At 49.7% G+C, this 21,834-nt stretch overlaps 2 long non-coding RNA genes across 6 annotated transcripts in view; one reads left to right on the top strand and one right to left on the bottom strand.

Moving 5' to 3' along the window:
- The window catches only part of LOC140601158 (uncharacterized), a 42,577-nt gene that overhangs the window by 17,983 nt on the left and 2,760 nt on the right, over window positions 1–21,834 (bottom strand). For 2 of the 4 annotated variants that reach the window (XR_012004202.1, XR_012004203.1), the window contains one exon: window positions 16,792–16,953. The exons of the other annotated variants lie outside the window; for them this stretch is intronic. This is a non-coding gene — a long non-coding RNA (uncharacterized lncRNA). The remainder of the gene's footprint in view (window positions 1–16,791; window positions 16,954–21,834) is intronic. 4 annotated transcript variants of the gene reach the window in all.
- LOC140601156 (uncharacterized) lies at window positions 11,766–17,788 on the top strand. Of its 2 annotated transcripts, XR_012004200.1 has the most exons (5): window positions 11,766–11,921; window positions 15,985–16,344; window positions 16,589–16,794; window positions 16,925–17,155; window positions 17,443–17,765. It is a non-coding gene; the product is annotated as an uncharacterized lncRNA (long non-coding RNA). The 2 variants fall into 2 exon arrangements; XR_012004199.1 differs by having other exon boundaries at window positions 16,925–17,788.

Consider the following 21,834-nt stretch of genomic DNA (forward strand, 5'->3'; position numbering starts at 1 on the left):
GGATCATTAATATGTTCCTCTGTTTCTTCCATCTTGTTGTTCATTCCATCAAGCATTTTCTCACTTTGTTTATTGAGCCCTGTATCTCTGCTAGATTATTCCTATCTCTGTGTTAATAGTCTCACTGATATCTTCCATTCTTTTCTCAAGTCCAGCAAGTATCTTTATGATCATTGCTTTAAATTCTCCATCAGGCATATTACCTATGTGTTTCACTTATATCTCACACCATGGCCTTGTCTTGCTCTTTCATTTGGGACAAATTCCTCTGTCTTCTCATTTTATCTAAGTCTTCATGCCTGTTTCTCTATGTTAGGAATGTTAGTATATCTCCTGTCCTTGAGGGAATGACTTTATGAAGAAGAGGCCCTCTAGTTCCCTGCAGTGTATTGTACATTTTCCCTAGGGTGTGACGCTTCTGGGAGTGTCTCTAATATGTGCTGTGTGCTCTGCTGTTGTGTCTCGGCCACTTTATCCTTCAGGCCAGTAATTTGCAGAGGCTGTCTTAGGCAGTTGTGGGCAGTGTTGGTCCCTGGCCTGAACGTGGTGAGTTTTAACTAACTATGCTGGTCTCCTTGTGAAATGAGACCAGTTGCCACTGCTGCCAGAACTGAGGCTCTGCAAAACTCCTGGGTGGGGACACATGGTGTGGGCAGGGATTTGGGCCAGTGCTCTGAGGGAGGGGGCCTGCTGTGTGTGACTTGAGGCAAGCTGATGGGTAGGAGTGGTTATCCCAAAGCTTGTGGCGGGGGGTAGGGGTGGGGGACGACTTGGTCTAAGCAGTTAGGTAGGGTTATTGACACTATGCTGGCTCCTGCAGGTGGGTTCATGCTTATGCTGAGGTGTGGAGCAGGGAAATGACACCTGCTAGTTCCTTTGTACCCAGAGGGGTCACTCCATGAAAGCTGCCTCTCTGGAACACACTCCAAGATGAGCAAGTAACCTCCCCACTGTGTGCCCCAGGTGCTCTTCAGATTGCTGTGTCCACATTGTATGTCCACTGGCTGTTTGCTCTGGCTTTTCTCCAAGAGCAGACCAACGTCCTCTGACCTCTCTCTGAGCCAAGCATGCAACCTTTAAAACCGCAGGCTTGGGATCCCTGGGTGGCACAGCGGTTTGGCGCCTGCCTTTGGCCCAGGGCGCGATCCTGGAGACCCGGGATCGAATCCCACATCGGGCTCCCGGTGCATGGAGCCTGCTTCTCCCTCTGCCTGTGTCTCTGCCTCTCTCTCTCTCTCTGTGACTATCATAAAAAAAAATAAAAAAATAAAAATAAAAATAAAAATAAAAAAACCGCAGGCTTTAGGTCCCACTGGTTGTAAGAACTACACAAAACCTGGGCCCTCTCACTTTCCAAGCTAATTGTTATGGGGATTCATTTTCCCCATGTACTCCCCTGTGTGCTAACTTGTCTCTTGCCCTTCTCTATGACTGTGGTGGCCACAATCTGTTTCGCTCCCAAGCTACCTCTCTGTACTTCCTACCTCCTTTGATGTGGGCTCTTCTCTACCTTTAGTTGTGGTTTGTTCTGCTAGTCTTTAGATTGTTTTCTGGGGTATTTAGGATGATATAATGGTTATCTAGTTGTATTCAGGGGATGAGGTGAGCCAAAGGTCCTCCTACTCCACCACCATCTTCCCCTTCTTTCTTGCTTTTAAGATTCTTTAGGGATCCCTGGGTGGCGCAGCGGTTTGGCGCCTGCCTTTGGCCCAGGGCGCGATCCTGGAGACCCGGGATCGAATCCCACATCGGGCTCCCGGTGCATGGAGCCTGCTTCTCCCTCTGCCTGTGTCTCTGCCTCTCTCTCTCTCTGTAACTATCATAAATAAATAAAAAAATTTAAAAAAAAGATTCTTTAATTTTTGACATTTTAATTAATTGTCTTGGTGTGGACCTCTTTGTCTTCAGTAGTTTGGGACTCTCTGTTCTGCCTAGACCTGGATGTCTGTTTCCTTCTCCAGGTTAGGTAAGTTTTCAGGTATTATTTTTTTAAGTTTCTGCTCCTTTCTGTCTCTTCTTCTGGGACTCCTATAATGTGAGGGCCCTTTAAGAGCAGAGTTTTAGTTTCCTATAGCCCTCTGGCTTTCCCCTAGTTAAGCCTCGCTGATTTTCAAGGTTCCTAGTTTCAAAGCCAAAGATGTTATGGGGCAGGGTGGAGGGTGGCTCATCTTCCCAGAACAGATTCCCAGGGCTGGGGCAGGAGTGCCCCAAGGAAGATATCTATGAATGTACTAGGGCCCAGTGAGAGTTAGGGATAGACTTAGGAGTAGGAGTAGGGTAGCAGTAGGGGCAAGGTTAGGTGTATGGGTAGGAATAGATTTAGTGGAAGGGGTTGGAATAGCCAAATGGTTGGAGGAAGTTTTGGGATTAGGGTAGGGTATGTTTAGGGGTATGTGTAGGGGCAGGGGTAGGTGTAGTTGTAGGTTTAGGGTTAGGGGTATGGGTGGTGTAGGGTTAGGGGTAGGTTTATCAGTAAAGGTAGCAGTAGAGTTTGGTGTTCAGGTAGGATTAGGATCAGGGATAGGGGAGGAGTAGTGTTAGGGATAGCAGTAGGGTAGGATTATGGACAGAAGTATGGGTAGGGGTAGGGATAGGGTTAAGTGTAGGTGTAGAGGTAAGGGTAGGGTTAGGTATAGTGGTAGGTGCATGGTAGGTTTATGTTTCGGATAAGGGGTAGAGGTAGTTATAGATTTAGGGGTTGGGGTAGGATTACCATTACGGGTAGGGGTAGCAGTAAGGGTTGGGGTACGAGAAGCGTTAGGAGTAGATGAAGGGCTAGGCATGGAGGATGGGTAGTGGTAGGAGTAGGGTTAGGTGTAGGGATAGGGGTATGAGTGGGGTAGATGATAATGTAAAGTTAGGGTAGGGGAAGAGCTGGGGGTAGCTCTGAGAAACCAATGTTCCTTGAATGTACCTGGCAACTAGGCTCTAACAGAAGAGATTTAGAACCTATCTCAACTGTTGGTTGGAGGTACAGTGGAAATGCACTTCCTCTAAAAACAAGAGGTCCTTGACTGAAGCTTTCAACTAGTCTCTAACATAAGGGAGTTAGAACATATATCAAAAGTAAGTGTGGAGGCTCAACAGAAATGCAATATACTTACCTCTGAAAAACAAAAGTTCCTTGAATGCAGCTTTCGACAAGCCACTAACATAAGGGAGTTAGAACCTATGTCAACAGTAGGTTTGGAGACATAATGGAAACAAACACACTGTACTTAATTCTCAGAAACAAGTGTTCCTTCAATGAATCCTGCAACTAGCCTCTCATGTAAATAAGATAGAAACTACCTCAACAGTAAGTCTGGAGGTACATTGGAAATGCGATATCGTTAACTCTGAGAAACTCTGAGAAACTCATTCTTTGAATGCAGCTTTCAACTAGCCTTCACATAAGGGAATTAGATACTATGTCACAGTAGTTGTAGTGGCAAAATGGAAAAGCACTGTATAGTAGGACTAGTATATGAGTATTTTTAGGAGTATATTTAAATATGATTAGGGGTAGGGATCCCTGGGTGGCGCAGCGGTTTAGCGCCTGCCTTTGGCCCAGGGCGCGATCCTGGAGACCCGGGATCGAATCCCACATCGGGCTCCCGGTGCATGGAGCCTGCTTCTCTCTCTGCCTATGTCTCTGCCTCTCTCTCTCTCTCTCTCTCTCTCTCTATGACTATCATAAATAAATAAATAAATAAATAAATAAATAAATAAATAAACAAACAAATAAACAAATAAATAAGATTAGGGATAGTGTTAAGTTTAGGGTTACGGGTAGTTTTAGTGATAGGGTTAGAGGTAAGGTTAAGCATAGGGGTATTGTTAGGTTTAGGGTTAATTGTAGAGGTAAGGTTAGGTGTAGAGTTACGGATGGTGTAGGAATAGTGGTAGGAGTAAGTTTACATGTAGGGGTAGGGATAGGCACTGGGGTAGTGGTAGTAGTATGGGTAGGGTTAGAGGTAGGGGTATGGTTAGGTGCAGAGTTGGTGTAGGATAGGATTAGGTTTACGGGTAGATGTAGGGATAGCAGTAGGGGTTGGGGTTGGGTTAATTGAAGGGGAAGTGTGAGGGTTAGGGGTGAAAGTAGGGTTAGACCTAAGGATAAAGTTAGGGTTAGTTTAGGTGTAGGGGTAGTTTTAGTGTCAGGGTAGGGTAAACATAGGGTTGGGGGTAGGATTAATAGAATGCTTAGGGGTAGCTGTGGGGGTTAGATGTAGGAGTAACTGGATGGGGACAGGGGTTGGGGTAGCGTTTGGGTAAGAGTAGGAGTATTGACAGGTGTAGGAGTAGTGGTAGGGTTAAGGGTAGGTAGAGCTATAGGAGTAGAAGGGGTAGAGCTAAGGGTAGGAGTAGGAGTAGTTATAGGGGTAGAAGTACAAGTATAGGTAGGGGCAGGGATAGAGGTAGGATTAGAGGGTGGGGTAGAGTTAAAGGTAGGATTAGGGGAAAGGGAAGGGTCCAGGCTGGGATAGGGGTATGGGTAGGACTTAGGGTATGGGTAAGTGTAGTATTAGGGGAAGGGGTAGGGCAAGTTGTTAAGGAGTGTGGGTAGCAAGTGGTAGGGGCAAGAGTATATAAAGATGTAGGGATAGGTGTAATGGAAGGAATGGGGTTTGTGGATGGGTAGTGTAAGTGGTAGGTATAAGGGTAGGAGTAGGGATAACGGGTAGGGGTAGGAGTAAGGGTCGGGTAAGCATAGTTTTAGGAGTATGTGTAGAGGTAGGTGTAGAGTTAGGGTAGGAGTAGAGGTGAGGGCAGGTAGGTGTACAGGTATGGGTAGGGTTAGAGGTTTGGGTAGGGTTAGGGGTATTTGAGGGGTGGGGTTGGGGTACAGCTCACAGTTGGGTTAGAGGTAGGAGTAGAGGTAAGTTTAGGAGTAAGGAATAGTGTAGCTGTAAGGGTAAGGGTAGGGTTAGGATAGGCTTTAGGGGTAGGGGTAGCGATAGAGGATGTTTAGGGATAGGGTTCAGGGTAGTCGTAGGTATTGGTGGAGATTTGTTAGGTGTAGAGGTAGGGTTAGGAGTAGGTTTAGGGTTATAGGTAGCTGTAGGTGTAAGAGGAGGGCTTGGGTTAGGGTTAGGTTTAGGTGTATGGGTAGGGGAAGAGGTAATTGTAGGGGTAGGTTTAGCTGTAGGGGTAGGATTAAGATTAGGAATAGGGCTATGTGTAGTGCTAAGGTAGGAGTAGGGGTGTGAGTAGGGGTAGGGCTAGTGGTAGGTGTAGGGTTAGGGCTAGTTGTATATGTTGGTTTGTGGGAGGTGTAGGTTTAGCTGTAGGGGTAGGATTAAGGTTAGGGGTAGGGCTATGTGTAGTGCTAAGGTAGGAGTAGGGGTGTGAGTAAGGGTAGGGCTAGTGGTAGGTGTCAGGTTAGGGCTAGTTGTATATGTTGGTTTGTGGGAGGTGTAGGGGAAAAGTTAGCTGTAGGAGGACCTACTCCTACAGGGTAAGGGAGAGGGGTAAGGGTGGGGTAAGTGTATTTTAAGGAGTAAGTGTAGAGGACGGTGTAGGGTTGGGGATAGGGTAAGCAGTAGGTGTACGGGTAGGGGTAGGCTTAGGGGTGGCATTGGGGTAGGATTAGGTTAGAGGTATGGCTAGCAGTTTGGTTTGAGGTAGGAGTAGAGGGAAGGAATAAGGAATAGTGTAGGGGTAGGGGTAGGATTACCTTTAGAGGTAGGGGTACAGGTGTGTTTAGGGATAGGGTTTGGGGTATTCATAGGTGTTGGGGGAGAGTTAAGTGTAGGGTGGGGACAGGAGTAGGTTTAGGGTTACGGGTAGCTGTCTGTGCACGGGCAGTTTAAGGTTAGGTGTACATGTAGAGGAAGGGGTAGAGGTAGCTTTAGCGGTAGGGTTGGAGTAAGTTTAGGGGTAGGGCTAGGCATAGTTTTAGTGTAGGAGCAAGGGTGTGTGTAGGGATAGGAATAGGAGTAGTGTTAGTGGTAGGTGTAGGGTTAGGGGTAGATATATGTAGGTTTGCGGGAGGTGCAGGGGATGGGATAGCTGTAGGTGTACCTACTCCTACAGGTTTATGGGTAGGTTTAGGAGCAGAGGTACATGAATAGCTAGTCCTTCGGTTGGTGTTAGGGATGGGGATGTTTTAAGAGTAGGATTAAGGGATCCCTGGGTGGCGCAGTGGTTTGGTGCCTGCCTTTGGCCCAGGGCGCGATCCTGGAGACCCGGGATCGAATCCCACGTCAGGCTCCCGGTGCATGGAGCCTGCTTCTCCCTCTGCCTGTGTCTCTGCCTCTCTCTCTCTCTCTCTGTGACTATCATAAATAAAAAAAAAAAAGAATTAAAAAAAAAAAAAAGAGTAGGATTAAGGGTAGAGGTAGGAGTAGGGGTAGGTATAGGATAGGTTTTGGGGTAGGAGTATGATTAGGGTTAGGGGTAGTGTTAGCATTTGGAGTAGGGTTATGGGAGGGGCAGGTGTAGCATTAGGTTATTGGTGAGAGTACATTTAGGGCTAGTGGTATGGCTAGGTGTAGGTGTTAGGGCAGGTGTACAGGTAGAGGTAGATTTAGGAGTAGATGTAGGGTTAGGGGTAGTGGTAGCATTAGGAGTAGGGGTAGCGATAGTAAGATTAAGGGTAGGGGTAATTTTGGAGTTAGGGGTAGGAGTAGGGTTAGGGTTAAGGATAGGGGTGGGGTTAGGTGTAGAAGTAGGAATAATGGTAGGATTGGGGGTAGGGATAGGATTTGTGATAGGGGTAGTTTTAGGTTTAGTATTAGTGTTCATTGTAGGGGTAGGGTAGGGGTAGGGTTAAGGAATGAAGTAGTGGTAGGGATAGTGGTCAGTTTAGTGTTAAGGGTGGGGGTAGGGAAAGCGATGTGTGTAGTGTCAGGGATTGGGGTAGAAAAGGGGGTATTGGTAGGTGGTGGGGTAGGGGCAGGGGAAGCTGTAGTGGAAGTGTTATGGGTAGGGTTAGGGAAGGGTTTGGGAAGGAGTTTGGGTGGGGGGTGGAATGGGTTTAATGTGTGGTATAGGTGTAGGGAGAGGGGTATGTTTAGAGGTACAGGTAGGAGTAGTTGTAGGGGTAGGCATATGGTTAGGTGTAGGGCTAGGTTTAATGGTATGGGTATTAGTAAGGGTAAGGGTAGGAGAAGGTTTAGGGATAGGCATATGGCTAGGAGTATAGTTAAGTATAAAGATAGGGGTAGTTGGAGTATGTTAGTGGTAGGGGTAAGGTTAGGTTTAGGGATTGGTGTAGGAGTAGGGTTAGGGGTAGGTGTTAGGGTAAGGGTACTCATAGGGATACATGTTGGGATTAGGGGTAGGGTTAGAGTTATGTGTAGAGGTAGTTTTAGCAGTAGGGGTATGGCTAGTTTTAGGGATACGGGAAGGGATAATGTAGGGTTATGGGTAGAAGTAGTTATAGAGTTAAAGCAACAGGCATGAGAAGTGGTAGGGTTAGGCTTATGGGAACGGGTAGACATAGGGATAAGTTTAGGGGTAGGTATAGGGCTAGGGGTAAGTTAGGTATAGATTTAGGAGTAGGGTTTGGTGTACCAATAGGGGTAGGAGTAAGGTTAGGTTTAGGGGTAGTGTAGGAGTAGTGTTAGGAGTAGTTGTTGGGGTAAAGGTAGTTGTAGGGTTATGTAAAGGGGTACAGATGGGGGTATGGTAGTGGTAGCAGTTTGAATAGGAGTAGGTTAAGGTGTAGGGGTAGTTTTGGGGGTAGGGGTGTGGCTAGGTTTACGTGTAGTGGAAGGGGCAGTGTAGGGTTATGGATAGAAATAGTTATAGATTTAAAGCTATGGTTATGAGACATGGTAGGGTTAGATTTAGGAGTACGGTAGGTATAGGGGTAAGGTTAGGGGTAGGTATAGGGGTAAGGTTAGGGGTAGGTATAGTACTAAGGATCAGGGGATGATAGGGTTCTGTGGGGTTAGGGATAACAGTAGTCATAGGGTTATTGGTAGGGGTAGGCATATGGATAAGTGTAGGGGTAGGGGCAGAGGTAGAGTTATGGGTATAGGTATTGTTAGGAATAGATCTAGGGTTAGGGGTAGTGGCAAGGGTTAGGGGTAGGGCTATGGGTAGGTTAGAAGAAGGGGTTGGGTTAAGGTTAGGTCTAGGGATTCGGATGGGTTAGGGGTACAGTTAAGGGTAGAAGTAGAGGTATGTGTAGGGTTCAAGGTAGGAATGGAGGTTGGGGTATGGTGACAGGCATGGATAGGGGAAAGTATAGGTGTAGTGTTAGGAGTAGGGGGATGGGCAGGAATGGGGTTGATGATGGATTAGGTGTAGTAGAAGGTGTAGGGACAGGGTTATGGGTAGGGCTACTGGTATGGAAAGGACAGTGTAGGGGTAGGGGTAGTTGTAAGAATAGGATTAAGGTTGGGGATAGGGGAAAGGGTAGGGATAGGGTTAGGTATAGGGATACTGGTGGTAGTAGGGACAGTGGAAGGCATCAGGTTATATGTAGGGATAGGTTTAAGTATACAGGGGTAGGGGTAGGACCTGGGTTAGTGTTACTTATAAAGGTAGGATAGGGTTAGAAGTACTGTTAGGGGTAAGGTGTAGGGCTAGGGTCAGAGTTAGGGGAAGTGGCAGGCAAGGAGTAGGCATAGGTGTAGTGATAGGAATTGGGTTCAGAAAGAGTAGGGGTAGTGGTAGGTTAGGGTTAAGAAGGGGCAGACAATGGCATAAGGATGCGGTAGAGGTAGGTGTAGGGTTAGGGTAGGTTGAAGGGTATGGATTGGGATAGGTGTAGGGATAGTTTAGGCGTAGTGGTATGGGTAGGTGTAGGAGTGATTTTACGGTGGTGTAGGGATAGGTTTATTGCTCTGGGTAGGGGTAGGCATAGGGCTTGGGATAGTTGTAGGTTATGTTAGGGGTTTGGGGGTAAAGGGGTAGGGGCTGGGTTATGGGTAGGTGTAGGGCTAGGGGTTGTAATATCATTAGGAGTAGGGGTGGGTTTAATTGTATGTGTAGGGATAAGAGTAAGAGGAGGGTTAGGAGTATGTGTAGGGCTAAGGGTAAAGTCAGATATAGATTTAGGTTTAGTTTTCCGGGTACCATTAGAATAGGGTTAGGTTTAGGGGTAGGAGTAGGGTTAGGGGTAGTTGTTGGGGTAAGGATAGTCTTAGAGTTACGTTTAGGGGTACAAGTAGGTGTATGGTAGTGGTAGCAGTAAGAATAGGAGTAGGTTAAGGTGTAGGGGTAGTTTTAGGGGTAGGGGTATGGCTGGATTTACGGGTAAGGCAAGGCTCAGTGTAGGGTTATGGGTAGAAATAGTTGTAGAGTTAAAGCTTGGGTATGGGAGGTGGTAGGGTTAGGGATAGGGATAGGGTAGTTATAGGGGTAAGGTTAAGGGTAGGTGTAGTACTAGGGATAGGGGGATGATAGGGTTGCTGTAGGGACAGTGGAAGGTCCGTGGGAGTGAGAACCCAGCGGGACTTGCGGCGGGGGTGGGGGGGCCGGTGGCGCCCCGAGAGAAGGAGAGGGGAGGGCTCGTGCTGCGGGGAGGGCCGTGGCTGCTGCGGTTCCCTCTGGGGGAGATCCCTCCCCATGCACGCGGCCTTGGGTTGTGTCTGGGGGGGGGGGGGTTGCGGTTCCGAGCTGCCGGTGGATAGTGGTCCGTGGAGGGGGGGGTCGGGAGGCCTGGGTCCGGAACACCGTGGGTCTTGCCTCCGCTCCCCAGGCGGCGGCTGCTTGTCTGCTTGTGGTCCTGGCGGGGTCCCCTCTTCCCCCCACCCAGTCCGCCGCCGCGCCTCCGCCTCCGGGGTCCGCGCCGCCCCTCCCTCCCGCTGGCGACCCTGGCCTTCGCCCTATCCGAGAGGCTCGCGCAGGGCGGAGTGGCCCGCGGGCCGCGTCCGGGGACCTGTGCCCTGGTGGCCGCCCGGGACGCCCCGTTGCTGCCCCGCGCCCCCCCCCCCCCCGGCGCGCGGCTGCTCCCGCAGTGGTCAGGGTGGACAGGGAAGGAGGGGTGTCGGTGGGAAGGCGCCGCCGTCGGTTCCGGCGAGGAGCCCTTCGGCGGGGGGCGCTGGGGGACGTCCCGGGCGAGGAGGAGGAGACCCGGTGTCGCGCGAGTGGCGGGGCGCGTGGTTGCGGGCGGCGCTTGGGGGCGACCGCGGCTCCCGACGCCCCCCACCGCGTCTCCCCGTGCACCGCGCGGTGCCCGCACCCCGCTCCCCTCCTTTTCCCGCGTCGCCTCCCCGCCCTCCAAGCCTGGCAGGGCCCTTGGCCTGCGCCGGCTTGTGCTCCCTTGCCCGCCGCCCCGGTGTGCTCGCGGTGGCCTTTCCTGTGCCACCTCGAGCCCTGACCGCGCGCGCCCTACACCTGGCGACCTGCGACCTGCTGAATTTAAGCGTATTAGTCAGTGGAGGGAAAGAAACTAACCCGGGTTCCCTCAGCCCCGAGTGAACAGGGAAGAGCGCAGCGCGGAATCGGTGCCTGCGGTGGGGCGCGGGACACGTGGCGGCGCAAGACCCCCTCCCAGGGGCGGCGGGGGCGGGTGATGGAGGCGCAGCCCGGGACTGCGGGACTGCGTGAGGCCGGCGGCGCCCCCACCCCCGCCGGGTCCTGGGGGAGCCAGGTTGCTTGGGAAGGCAGCCCAAAGTGGGTGGTGTATCCATCTAAGGCCAAACACGGCTGGAGCTGGAGACCCGTAGTCAACAAATTCCATTAAGGGAAAGTTGAAGAGAACTTCGAAGAGAGAGTTCCAGAGGGTGTGAAACCCTTAAGAGGTAAAGGGTGGGGTCCGAGCAGTTCGCCCAGAGGATTCAACCCCGCCGGACCTTTCCCGCCCCCTTCCTCCCGACCCCTCCACCCACCCTCCCTCTCCTGACGTCCCTCCTCCCCAGAGCGGGGGCCTCCTCTCCGGCGACCTGCCAGGCGGATTCCCGCTGCGGTGGTGTGCTGGGAAGGCCGGCGGGAAGCTGGCTGGGGCCCCACTCTCTCTGGAGGGCGGCCCACTCCCCGAGTATTACAGACACCCCCGCGCCCCCCCCCCCCCAGCAGCCCTCAAGGAATCCCGGCGCCTCGGGAGCAGACGGCGGCTGCGCTCATCCCCTCCCTGCGCCCACTGCCGCGAGGGGTCCTGGGGCGGGGCGGGGGGCCCTAGGCCGCTCCTCCTACAGCGCCACCCGCCCCCAGCACCCCGCCGGCCGGGCCTTGGAAAGCCTCGGGGTTTCGGGGTTTCGCAGCGTCCCGCGAGCTCTCGCTGGCCCTGGAAAATCGGAGAGAGGGTGTAAATCTCCCGCCAGGCAGTGCGGGATCCGCAGCAGGTCTCCGAGGTGAACAGCCTCGGGCGTATTGGAACAATGTAGGAAGGGAGGTCGGCAAGCTGGATCCCGAAGTCAGGGATACGGATTGGCCCTAAGGGCTGGGCTCTCCCCCGCTGGACAAGGCGCTGCCGCCCCCCCCATCTGGGGCACCCCCGCCCAGGCCCGCTCCCAGGGCGCTCCTCTGCCCCACCCTGGGAGGCTACCCCAGCTCTCCCCCCCCCTTTCCCCTCCCCCCCTTTCCCCTCCCCCGCGGGCGCTCGGGGCCGAGCACCGGGGAACCGGCAGCAGCTGCGACTCTGGACCCTAGGGGGGCCCTTCCCATGGATCGCCCCGGCTGCGGCGGGCATCGCGGCCCCACCGCGGTGGGAGCCTGGGGAACGCCGTGCGCCCCGCCCAGCGGGGATGTTCCGCCGGCAGCAGGAGGTCCTGTCCCCGTCTTCTCCGCCAGGGCGGTCAGCGCGCCGGTTCCCCTCGCCCCCACCCCCGCGGGGACCCCCCCAGGCAGCGATGGAGCTGCGCCTCCCCTCCCCTCCCCTCCCCTCCGCCGCTGCCTAGCGGCCGACTTAGAACCGGTGCGGACCCGGGCCCCCGACCGTTTAAACAGTGCGCGGCGAAGGCCTGCGGCGGGGGTTGACACGACGTGACTTCTGCCCAGTGCTCTGAAGGTCGAAGTGAAGAAATGCAGTGGAGCAAGCGCGGGTAAACGGCGGGAGTAACTAGGACTCTCTTAAGGTAGCGGCAGGCGCCTGCTTGGACGAGCGAGATGGCCACTGCCCCTACCCACTACCCAGAGAAACCACCGCCGCGGGACCGGGCTGGGCAGAGCGAGCGGGGAAAGCAGACCCTGTTGAGCTGGACTCAGGTCTGCCGCAGGGAAGTGGGAAGCCCCCCCCCCACCCCCGCCCCGGCAGGGCCCACCCGCCTTGCGGGCGCCAGGTGAAATACCACTACTCTTACAGTTTTTTCACTGACCAGGTGGTGGGGGGAGCCTCAAGGGGCTCTCCCTTCTGGCGCCCACCGCCCGGCTGCACCGGCAGGGCACAGCCCGCTCCCGGGACATGCCAGGTGGGGAGCTTGACTGGGGCGGTACACCTGTCAAACGGTAACGGCAGGTGTCCTAAGGCGAGCTCAGGGAGGGCAGAAACCTCCGTGGAGCAGAAGGGCAAAAGCTCACCTGATCTTGATTTTCAGTACGAATACGAATACAGACCGTGAAAGCGGGGCCTCACGATCCTTCTGACTTTCGGGGTTTTAAGCAGGAGGTGTCAAAAGTTACCACAGGGATAACTAGCTTGTGGCGGCCCCTCCCCCTCCCCCTGTTTCTGCACCACTCTTGTGGCTGGAGTGGTCAAATCCTTTACCATCCCAGGTGCCTCCAGTGCCATCCCCCCTCCCCCCTCCCCACCCCCACCAAGGAGCAAAAATCACCTCAAGTCATTGGGCCACCTCCTTCTGAGGTTCACATTAGAGTACCTCCCAAATCAGCAGGCAGGAAGGGGCCCAAGGGCTCCCCTGGACTTAAACCACCCACTTCAGACTTTCCCACGAGAGCCTGATAGTGGGAGTGGGGAACAAATCGACTGACTCTTTAGTGGACACGGGGGCGACATATGCGGCTTTCAAGCCAATTCAAGGTTGTTGGTTTATTTTAAAAAGACGTGTCTTTGGAGCTATCAACATCACACATCATACAGATAACCAGCTTTACCTTCCCCCACCTGCCCCCTTGAGTTATAAAATCATTTGATTTTCAGTTCTGCCTGCCTTATAAGTCCTTGGGGTGGGTGGTGGAATGTGCTGCACTCCCATCACAGTTTGTGAGCCTGGAATGGTGATGATGGAAATAGACCCCTCCGTCACCTTTATACAAAGAAACCACGTTTGCTGTCTCATTATGCAACAGGCACACAAAAGAAAATGAGAACTACTTATACCCTTGTTCCACCTGAACCAACCTGGACGCTGGAGGATCCAGGCCCAAGGGAGGGCCCTACTCAACTTTGCTGTTACCTCCAAGGATTAGTTGAGTTGTATCTATTGTGATTTATCCACAGAAACTACTTAAAATGGTCAATTTGGTCTCTCTCATATACTTTTCATTGTTAAGAGCAAATAGGTAAAATAATTTTTAAAAAGGCTTATAGGTAAACCTTTGCAATAGCTTCCAAAATCTTTGGTGACCTGAAGCTTGAAGTTGTGCTAGGTTAATTGGCAAATTGGGTTGAATTCATCGGATACCTATGTCTTTTCATCATAAGGTAAAAAACTAAAGCATGAGTCACTAAGACACCCAAGGTGGTTTTTTGTTTCCTTGTTTTCCTTCCTCCTCCCCCTTTTCTTCCCTCCCCCCTTTTTTCTTTTCATCTTTTGTCTTATTCAGGAAAACTGCAGATACTTGAGTGTTAGTAAACATATTTCATGCTTTCTTAAAAATTGTATTATAAACACTGTGTTTCTAAAAACTATGACATGTATTCATATATTTGCTAATCTAAAGAATTCTGGTACAATAGATAGTGTGCCCTTGGCTCCTACTGACTTTTCACCAGAGACTGAGGCTTCTAGGAGTTAAAAGTCTGCCAGATGGGGGACGTCTGGGTGGCTCAGTGGTTGAGCATCTGCCTTTGGCTCAGGGCATGATCACCGGGTCTGGGATCTTTAAAAAAAAAAAGGAAAGGAAAGGAGAGGAGAGGAGAGGAGAGGAGAGGAGAGGAGAGGAGAGGAGAGGAGAGGAGAGGAGAGGAGAGGAGAGGAAGAAAAGAAAGAAAGAAAGAAAGAAAAGAAAGAAAGAAAGAAAGAAAGAAAGAAAGAAAGAAAGAAAGAAAGAAAAGAAAGAAAGAAAAGAAAGAAAGAAGAAACAAAGAAAGAAAGAAAGAGAAAAGAAAAGAAAGAAAGAAAAGAAAAGAAAGAAAGAAAAGAAAGAAAGAAAGAAAGAGAAAAGAAAAGAAAAGAAAGGAAGAAAAGAAAGAAAAGAAAGAAAGAAAAGAAAGAAAGAAAGAAAGAAAGAAAGAGAAAAGAAAAGAAAGAAAAGAAAGAAAGAGAAAAGAAAGAAAAAGGAAACTTTCTCTCTCTCTCTCTCTCTCTCCCCCCCTCCCTCCCTCCCTCTCCCCCTTCCCCTCTTCACTCACATGCTCTCTCTCTCTACAAAAAATAAATAAAATTGGGGATCCCTGGGTGGCGCAGTGGTTTGGCGCCTGCCTTTGGCCCAGGGCACGATCCTGGAGACCCGGGATCGAATCCCACATCAGGCTCCCGGTGCATGGAGCCTGCTTCTCCCTCTGCCTGTGTCTCTGCCTCTCTCTCTCTCTCTGTGACTATCATAAATAAATAAAATTAAAAAAAAAAAAATAAAAATAAATAAAAAAAAAAATAAATAAATAAAATTAAAAAAAAAAAAAAAAGTCTGCCGCATGGAATCGAGACTACTGGAAAACAATAAGGAAAACAACTCCGTGTGTGAGAATGGAGGAGACGTGTAGAAGAGGCACAAGGCATGAGAATACATTTTTTTTGTTGTTGAGGGAAAAGAAAATAATTTTGTCCTGAAATGAGCCTGGCTATTTTTTTTTAAAGATTTTATTTATTTATTTATTTATTCATGAGAGACACAGAGAGAAGGCAGAGATATAGGCAGAGGGAGAAGCAGGATCATGCCCTGAGCCTAAGGCAGAGGCCCAACTGCTGAGCCACTGGGCGTCCCTATTTTTTTTAAAGGAATTTATTTACTTATTTATGAGAGACACAGAGAGAGGCAAGAGAGAAGCAGAGACAGGAGAAGCAGGCTCCATGCAAGAAGACCAATATGGCACTCCATCCCAGGACTCAAATGTCCCAGAGCCTGGCTATTTAGAGAAAGAAAACTTAAGACTGACTCTGAATGAAAAATGACATTGTAGAAGGAGTTTCTGAGGGAGATGTTTTGAAAAGGAATTCTATGTATGGTCAGGACTGACTGAGATTGGGAGAAGTTTTACAAGTACACTGGTATAACATTGAGATTTGGCTCTTCTTTCTGTTAAAACGACAAGGGTTTCTTGCATTGTTAGTCTACTCTGCATAAGAGATTGTGAACAGAGAAGAAAAGACATTTTTTTTTCCTTTACCTGCCTGGAACAACAAGGTTTTTATATTCGTTTTTATCTGGTCTTTACCTAAATAAGAGAGTGAAAACTTCTCAGTATTGGAGCTACATTTTGGTGACAACTCTATAACCTCCTGTAGAATCTCCTAAGGCAACCTTGGCAAAACAGATACTGAAGTTTTCAGTTTTGTAATGATCCGTGATCCTTTGTAGGCACGTGTTATGAAAACTTCTGAGATGTTGGTTGGTTGGTTGGTTGGTTGGTTGGTTGGTTGGTTGGTTGGTTGGTTTGGCTGGCTGGCTGACTGGCCAGCTGGCTGGCTGTTTGCTTATTCGTTCATTCGTTCGTTGATTTTTCAACAGATTCCCAGAAAGTCAAACCCTAAATAGAGTCTCTTGACTAATTAACGTAGTTTACCTGCTGTGTTAGGTCACATGAGAAGCATTGTCAAACAAATAATGATAAACCCTCTTAGATTATATTGGGTCCGTGAATGCTGTTGCTGTTCCAAAAATTAAATGAAATTTCTAAAGTTGTAACATGTCCTGGTACAGTGCCATCACTTGACATTCGAATTGCTAAAATGCTGTGTGTTACAAAAGAAATTTCAAAGTTTCTTACCGACTGCATTATAATGAACTATCATCGGGTCTTTAACCGTCCATTTTTGACATTTACAGGTATTGTTCTGATGCCCTTGCAAAAATATGGTCCAGCTTCAAGAAGATTCATGAAAAGAACTTTTGACAAATACCGGTTTCTGGTCACCCTGAGATCATAAAACTAAAGTATGAATTGCCAGAACTAATGAAAAAGCTGCATTTGAATAGAACAAAAAGAAACAACATGGAACTGAATGAGCTAAGGACAATGATGACCATTTTTAATGACTCTTGTTCAAAGCATTGTGTTGATCCCCTCATGTTTGCTCCTCCAGATTGAAGGAAACTTTGTCTCTAGAGATTTTATTAAATTGTTTTGTAAACAAATTATTTATCTTTTCACCCTACCTGTAACCCTCCAGAGTTCAGAAACTCTCAGTGAGTATTCTTTCTTTTATGACAATTGTAAATCATCCGCGTTATGACAATTGTAAATCATCCGCGTAGGTTGGGTGGGAATCTGTTCTCTTTGTAACCAGACACCATTGGAAGGATTGGTAATATTACCAAGGCCTTGACTAGAATGGCATCTGTTTTTCTTTTTCTTCCACCACTCCACCGCCTCCCACCCCCTACCCCACCCTGGTTTAATTTTTTAAAGTAATCTCTACTCCCAACGTAGGGCTCAAACTCACAACATTGAGGTCAAGAGTCATGCTCTCTACTGACTGAGCAGGCCAGGTGCCCCTGGAATCTCATCCTTAAGACACACGCATAGACTCAAGATCAGACAGCTTGGAGAAACAGATTGACTTTCTGGAGCCAATAAAGCCCCTTGGAAAATGTTGGCCTGATACCCTCTTCCAGAGGTCCCCACAGCCTTACCAGGTGAGTCAAGAGTGCCACCTCCTGACAGATAAAAGCAAGAGTCCGATGCTTAAGCCCACCGAGCCTCCCAGGTGCCCCTAAAAGGTGCTTTGAAATGCTGAAGTTCTTCCTTCATGCCTTGCCTTTACAGGGATGACGTCAGTGACCATGTCTGTCTACCTGGAGAGGAAGAAAATATTCCAGATTGCTGAACCCTGGTTTTCCACACTGTGGATGACAGGACCCCCTCCAACCTGACCCAGGAACTCCCTTACTCTGAGCCAAGGACAGGGGCTTTTGTTTTTAAGTTGTGGTTAAAAATAGACATCACCTACAATGGAGTGGTTTAGCCATTTCCAAGCCTAGAATTCAGCAGTATTAGGTATGTTCACACCCTCCTCGCCACATTATCTTTCCATTTTTTTAATTTTAATTTTTATAGTTTTTTAAAATTTTATTTCTTCATGAGAGCCGAACAGAGAAAGAGGCAGAGACACAGGCAGAGGGAGAAGCAGGCTCCCTGCAGGGAACCCAATGCGGGGGGGGGGACTCAACCCCAGGACACTGGGATGATGCCCTGAGGCAGATGCTCAACCACTGAGCCACCAAGGCACCCCATACATACTTAATTTTTTAAAAGTTCATTTATTCATTTTTCACTATCTCTAGACCCAACATAGGGCTCGAACTCACGACCCTGACTGAGATCAAGAGTTGAGTGCTCTTCTGACTGAGCTGGCCAGGTGCTCCTTCCATTTCATTTTTTCAAGAACCCTGGGATCACGGCTCAGAGTCACCATTTGTCCGGTGAGGCCCCACCCCTCCATGCGGAGGTGACATCTGTCAAACTGGTTCATGTTTGTCCATCTTCCTTCTTCCTTTTAGTAGACAGAAGGTGGCTTGTGAAACAGCCAGTGACTATGTTGAATGAGACTGAGGATTTCCCTTGGGAAGTGGGTGTGAGAGGGAGGACAGGTTGATGGAGAACCAGTAAACTGTTGGTGTTGCTTTAGAGGAAAGAGTGTGCTTTCTGGGCCCTCACCCAGGGTGGATGAGTCAGAATTGTCCCCTGCCAGGCCTCCCTTAGTCCTTTGCCCTTATCACTCCAAGCCTGTGTTTGGTCTCTGAACCCTAAGACACCACTGTCGTGAGTTTAAGTCCCCCTCAGATTCAGCATACCCCACCATGCCATGCTCTCCCAGATGCACCCCCACCCCTGGAAGGCATTAGAGTGAGATGTCATCCTCCACATCCATGATTTCCAAAGGCTTTATTGGGGTTTCCTGGGTTAGGAAACCAGGAGGGGACTCTTTTGGCCCCCAGACAAGGGAGTTCTTCAGACATCCTCTTTCCCCTTCCTTTCCCCTTCCCTTTCCCTCACTTCCCCTCTCCTCCCCCCCCCCCCCAAGTTTGGAAGAAGTTTGGAAGCTGAAGCTTGATGGTTGGGGGAGTTGAAGAAAGCCATTCAATGGAGAGAAGTCCCAGTCCCTGACTTTAACAGACAACCTTGTGCATTTGAATGAAAGGATTGAATGAGGCCCATTGGAATAAATTACCCTGAACCTCCCTTCAGCCTCCAGCCACCCCCACAACCCCCCTACCCTCCAGTGGATTGGGAAAGGAAGGCCAGGTGTATTCATGCCCTGAGGGTGGGGGGGGGGCATGCTCAGGCTGGCTCCTGCAACTCCATTCATTCCGGGAATGTTCTGTTGTTTCTGCTGAGTTGCCAGTTGCTGCTATGAGCAAAGCTAAACTCCTCCCATTGCCTAGTTCTTAAAAAGCCTCATTCTCCTGTTTTCTCCGTGAATGGACTGACCCACACCCACCTATCCCACCAGACCCCTTGTGCAAATACTTCCCTTGAAGAGTTCTTTCACTTCATCCAGAAAACAAACAACAGCCACCCATATCCACCCCATTGCCACAGATACCCAACCAACAAAACAAAAATCTATTCTGCCTCAACCTACTGTACAGTCACTGTCTTAGACATGCTTTAGGCTCAATGACTTGATGCTGTCTCCCTTTCTCTGGCACAATTCCACCTCCCCATTAGGCCCATATTATAACTGCATGACCACACTGTTCACAGGAGCTGGAGACAATATGCTAAAGTGACCGGATGGTAGCACTGTCCATTTGAAAGGACCTACCTGCCAAGGCATCCATAAACATGGTCCCCAGAAATCTTTGACATTCACTTGCCTCTGATGAAATCGTTGCTCTGGAAACTCCAGCATCGATAGCCAATCTTGTCCATGTGCCTCTAACCTTTGCTCGCCCTCTGTTCACCTGATATTTTGCCTGATTGTTCACGGGAAAATTAGAACCCATCCTGCAAGAGCTGAATCCAAATCCTTTGCTCACCCCCACAAGAGAAAAGATATGCCCAGGTCTGCACCTGTCTTATCCTTCTCCACTGTGGCAGAAATGTGGCCCGCCCTCCCTCCTCCTGTCAAAAGTCAAATCTGAGATAAGACGGATATAAAGGAAACCAGAATACTTTTTTGAACTATAGACACTTTTAAAAAGTAGCCGCAACAGCAAAGAAACACACAAAACACGCCCCCCCCCAGCAGGTGGAAGGAGGGTGTGCTGACCCCTCCTTTCCCTCCTAGAAGCACACCCCCTCCTATGCCCCTGGAAGGTGCCTCGGAGGGGTGTACCAGGAGGGAAGTGAATGACATTCTTATCTTCAAGGACAGGAAGTTGAGCATGAGAATGAGAATTCCGGACAAACAGATCTTGTTATTAAAAAAAAAAGAAAAAGAAAAATTCTTATGTTCTTTTAGCCCCCCCACATGGTTGAGTTACTCTTCCACAATCTCTTCTCCTTGTTCAACCCAATAGACAAGCACTTAGGGTTTGCCACTCCTGGGTCTGTGTTTGTTCAGGAGGGCTGTGCCAGTGAAGCTGAGGTCAAGGTCCTCCGCTGGGAGGCCCCAGATGCTGAGGGGGTGGAGGTCAAGGTGGTGCCTCCGGAGGCTGGAGGCCATCCTTTCCAGGAGGCCATCCTTTCCAGCGTCTTTTTTTTTTTAAGGTTTTATTTATTTATTCATGAGAGACACAGAGAGAGAGATTGGCAGAGACACAGGCAGAGGGAGAAGTGGGCTCCATGCAGAGAGCCCCACATGGGCCTTGATCCCGGGTCTCCAGGATCACACCCTGGGCTGAAGGCGGCGCTAAACCGCTGAGCCACCCGAGCTGCCCCTTTCCAGAGTCTTTGGATGTGACCTCCTTCGTGGCCTCACTCGCTCCCCAGTGATCCCCCTAGTGATCCCCAGTGGGATCCAGCGATCCCACTCCCACGGATCAGTCCTCGGGGACCCAGAGGAGGTGAAAGTGGAGGGCCGGAGCCCCTCTAAATCCTCGGCCTGTCTAGCTTGTCGAGGTCATTTCTACACCCATCTGACGCAGCGCTGGCCCTTGGGATGGGCGCCAATCCTGCGTGGAGGCACAGGCTCCTCCGACCGACCAAGCCACAGCCAGGTCCTCAGCAATACGTGTCCTTAAGAAACACCGCTGAGCAGCCTTCAGCTCATCTGCCCTCCGGGTGGAGGAAATACCAGGAATGCAAGTAGTTTAGCCAACTGAGGAAGGATTCCCGCCACCCCCCCCCCCCCGCTTTTTTTTTTTTTTTTTTTTTTTTTTTTTGAGGAAGGATTCCCTTGAAAGAAAACCCTTCTTTTCACTTTTCTGTTGTTGGGTCAATGCTTTTAACCTGCCAGACTTCCAGCCTCCCAAGTCACGTGACTTGCTTGATTTCTCGCTTGTCCTTGTCTCTTCAGTAGCTTTCATAGTGCTCAGGATGTAGGATGTCCAGGGAACAGTTTTCATGCTGGGGTGGGTGGATGTTGTGAAGTGGGATCAGAGATTCATACAGGTGAGAAGAAGGCCGAGAGAGAGGCTCCTTAATGAAACCCTAAAAGCCCATGGTCAATTGGTGATGCTTAACATGATAAGAGTTACCTTTGATGAGAGGAATTCTTGCTGGAGGGGCTTGTGTCCTCTCTTGTCTGGATCTGAGGGTGAAGTTTTTGAAAGGTCCCTACTGGTCCCAGAAAACGTTAAAGGGTCCTAGCGTGGTCCTGGAGTCCCGGGATCAAGTCCCACATTGGGCTCCCTGCAAGGAGATTTCTTCTCCCTCTGCCTGTGTCTCTGCCTCTCTCTGTGTGTCTCTCATGAATAAATAAAATCTTAAAAAAAAAAAAAAAAGTGCCCTAGCACCTAGACAGGATGCTGCTTTGTCACCTCCAGCGTCCAATCCTCTGCCACCGTTATGTTTTCCTATGACTGCTTAATGCTCACATGTATGTATCTTTGATAGTTACTGGTTCTCTTTGTCCTCTGTAGTCCCTTTTGTTTGTTTCTTTTTCAAAGCTTTTTATTGTGATTGATTGATTTTTAAGATTTTTTAAAATTCCCTTATGAGAAACACAGGGGAGGGGACAGAGACATAGACGGATAAGCAGACTTCCTGCGGGGACCCCAATCTGGACTCAACCCCACACTCTGGAATTATGCCTCATTCTAAAGGGACAGCCTCAACCCAACCACCAAGCCACCAGGCATCCAAAAGCTTTTTAGTTTCAAGAGATTACTACACTCATCCAACAGACATGGTGCTGGCTGGAACTCACGACTTCCCACAAGCAAGAGTCCCAAGTAGCCAGCCAGGTGCCCTATAATACCTGAACTAGAAAAACAAAACAAAAGGAAAAAGAAAAAAACTTTTGTACATGCCGAAGGAAGTTCTGCGCATAGCTTTCCTTTTCCCCTTAATATCCTGGACAAATTCAGGATCAACATTTACCTCTTTTCCAGTGCAAACCGCCCCCCCCCCACCCCCCCACCAGAGAACTGTAAGGATGTCCTGGAACTGGATTGATGTCGTGAATGGCTAATTTAACCCCCTTCCTCACATCAGCTCTCCCAGGCTAAGCTCACTACTACGCCTCTCTCAGAGCCCTGTAAGACCCTGACTACCTAGCAACTGTGAGGCCCCAGTGGAAATGAGCTTGCCTGAGTTCTGAGGCTAAGGCCTTCCCAGAAGGCAAACGT

This window comes from Canis lupus, chromosome 12 (genome assembly GCF_048164855.1).
Source record: "Canis lupus baileyi chromosome 12, mCanLup2.hap1, whole genome shotgun sequence".
Taxonomy (NCBI): Eukaryota; Metazoa; Chordata; class Mammalia; order Carnivora; family Canidae; genus Canis; species Canis lupus.